The 3,160-nt window shown below is 38.4% G+C and overlaps 1 long non-coding RNA gene across 1 annotated transcript; it reads left to right on the forward strand.

The window, feature by feature from the left end:
- Positions 1-307: 307 nt before the first annotated feature.
- On the forward strand, positions 308-1,370 carry LOC134622773 (uncharacterized). The gene is made up of 3 exons (XR_010093091.1): positions 308-359; positions 1,055-1,180; positions 1,264-1,370. It is a non-coding gene; the product is annotated as an uncharacterized LOC134622773 (long non-coding RNA).
- The last annotated feature ends 1,790 nt before the right edge of the window (positions 1,371-3,160 follow it).

Raw genomic sequence — 3,160 nt, forward strand, 5'->3', positions numbered from 1 at the left:
AATAATTTTTTCTACTTCTTTTGAGGTCATTATTTATCTTTTGACCTGTATTTGCTTAAACTGTAGTGTAAATTCATTTATTAAACTATAATTAAAAGATTTTCTGATTTTCTTAAAAGTCCACCTATACCACTCACCTGATTTTTGTGTATTCCAGTGTATTGCACAGCGACGTTTCGAGTTAGACTGGATGTGTGTAAGTACTACAATTTAATACACATTTTCAATACACACGGCCGGAAGTCATTGTGATTGGTAGGCTATATATATAGGCGGTACCTACCGGAAATGATTTCGCGCGCGTGCCCTTTAACAAGTACATGTCGACGGCAATACGAAGACTGATTAAAAGCACAAAGGTAAGCCTTTTTTAATGTAAAATGCACCATGACTTTAATACTATATGAAATTATAGGTGCACAGGCTTATATTAAACTGCTTTAATATATGCTTTATGGACTGTTAGCTAGTTTTTGAAGAAGTAAAACTGCCTCAGCGTTTGTCATTGAGTAAATAAAATAGGGCTGATGACTAACCGCGTCAACGCGATAAAGCGGGCTAACCCGTGTTAGGATTTACTCGGTGTTAAAGCATTAATGTGGCTTAAACGTGTTAATGCCGACATCGCGACTAACGTGATTAACAATTAAACCAGCGCAGTCTGAGTCAAAATCCCTGATGTCGCTGTCATCTAATTTCGGGCAGTTTGTCCAATGTCTGTCCATTCTGCTAACAGCCCTAAAATAAAAGCAAGGGGTATAAGTGTATTTAATCGTGTATTTATTTATATGCCTGAAGAAAAAACTTCTTACAGTTTTGATGCCTAAGCTTTCTCAGTACTTGTATCACTCTCTGCAGTCGCCATTGCAGAAATGTCACATGTCGCCATTTTGAGAACTAGGCCTTTAACATTTTAAAAGAAGGCATAAATTAGGACTATGAATAAGTCAGCTGTGTTTATGCTGTAAACTACACTACTGCTAGTTCTACTACTACTGATGATGATGACAATGATGACGATAATCGTAATACTTTATATGCTTTGGTAATACAGGCAATCAAAACGTACAGGAGAACATGCGAAGGAGACGCATTCCTCCACGGGAGGATGCAGTCTGTCATGTTTCTGCTGGAAGGGACAAACTGGGACTTGATATCCACTACATAAATGCCTTCAAAGGTAAGTTGGTCTTTAGTTTGGATTAGATTTGGAGTTTGTCACTTTGTCTTTTGTCACTCACTTGGTATGCCTCTGCAATTCAGGTCGGGGCATTTTCACGACTGTTCCATTCCAAAAAGGAGACTTCCTTTTGGAATACAGAGGTAAACTCATAACAAAAGACGAATGTGAGCGGAGACACAGAGTTTATCATGACAGCCTGAAGGTGTTCATGTTTGAATTCAAGTTTGATGGAAAACTCTGGTGGTGCGTATTATATCAGTGTAGTTTGATTAAGATTAAATTACACTTTGCTTTTGATTTATGAAAAAAAAAGCTTCCTAACAAAAACTAGTTAAGCTAATACTTTTTTGCCTAACCCCACAGTGTGGATGCATCTCAAGAAGATGGGTCATTAGACAGACTTGTCAACGACAACCACATCAGTCCAAGTGCTAAGATGAAAATATTAAATATCAATGGAAAGCCCCATCTATGCTTATTTGCAAGCAGAGACATAAGTCCAGGCGAAGAAATAGACTATAATTATGGTGACTCGGATTGGCCCTGGAGATGCAAGGTATTTCTACAATTGTACTTTTTGGAACTGATAAATTGCATACCGTAAGCCATTTTTACATTTGTACCTACTCAAATTGGCTTAACGTGACTTAGGGCATCTAGTTTTCCATTGAAATTGAGTATCACCTACTGTGCCTGGGGTCACTATAGCAATGCAGCCGAGCATCCAGTGATATAAATGCCACAGCAAGCATGGATGTCAAGGTGACACAATGCCTGCTGCTCAGTCTATACTTTAGTGTTCAATTCAGGGATCATGCTGTTAATTTTGGTAGCCATTTCAAACATTTCAGAGTTTCAAAAATGATGGCTTGGATTTTCATGAAGGAGGCGCACTCATAACTTATCGAGTGACACCATTGACCAGCCACCTGTTGGCATTCAGTCTGTCTATGTCAAATTTTCTGATCACTTTGGATCACTTGGAACCTTGGTGCAGTAGTTACTGAAAAACTACATGGTACTATAACCTACTGGAAAAACCGGGGTAGGTACTAATGGAAAACAGGCAATTGTGATTGCTGCCACATCAGAGCCCTCTAAAAGCACTAAAAAAATATCAGCAGGTATGCAGAAATAAAAAATGGCTTTCGGTTTCTAAATGTTAACAGTGATTGATGTTTAATGTGATTCTAACCTCTTTAGTTAGATTCAGTTTAAATTTTGTCCCTCGGGGATAAATGGGCCCTAGTGATAGTTCGTTGCTGCTACAGGTGATTGTTTTACTCCTTTAGCAATGGCTTAAAAAAGATTAAAGAAATCACACAGACTATATTTCTCTATATTCTCTATACATGACAGTGAATATTTTAAAGACATTAGCTTGAAACTTATCATTCTCATAGAGTTTCTTTAATGTTTCAAAAACCTCTTCAAAAATGCACTGTATTTTCATTTTCTATCTGTTACACACGAAGACTGAGACCAGCCAGATTCAGAAGACTGTGAGCTGCCTAAAGCCGCAACCAAACTGCATTCCAAACAATGACCTGGACCTGAAACATCCAGAGCCTGAAAGGGTAAATATAATCCAGTGTACCACTTAATGAACTAATAATTTAATCTATCATCATTCTTTATGGATGCTGTGTGTGTGTGTTTGGCAGTCACCTGGGTGTAATGTGATTTACATGGACCGTGGCTTGTAGGTCCTTTTCATTGTTTCAAAGCGCAAGTCTGGATAGCATCTGAGTGTGTGTGTGTGTGTGTTAACCACCCAAATGTGACTTAGGAGGACCACACTGTTATTGGGGGACTCCGTCAAAGTTTGCTTCATGGTGACATCACTCTAGTTTTAGGAGGGGTCTTCTCTTATTTTTTGACAGTTTCACCTACAGCATGCAGAACTGACTGCATGTGCTTTGTTTCTATGTTGAAATGGTTTGAAACTCAGGCTTGAACATTAAGATAGATAGTACT

This window comes from Pelmatolapia mariae, unplaced genomic scaffold, assembly GCF_036321145.2.
Source record: "Pelmatolapia mariae isolate MD_Pm_ZW unplaced genomic scaffold, Pm_UMD_F_2 NODE_ptg000204l+_length_16486_cov_1, whole genome shotgun sequence".
Lineage (NCBI taxonomy): Eukaryota > Metazoa > Chordata > Actinopteri > Cichliformes > Cichlidae > Pelmatolapia > Pelmatolapia mariae.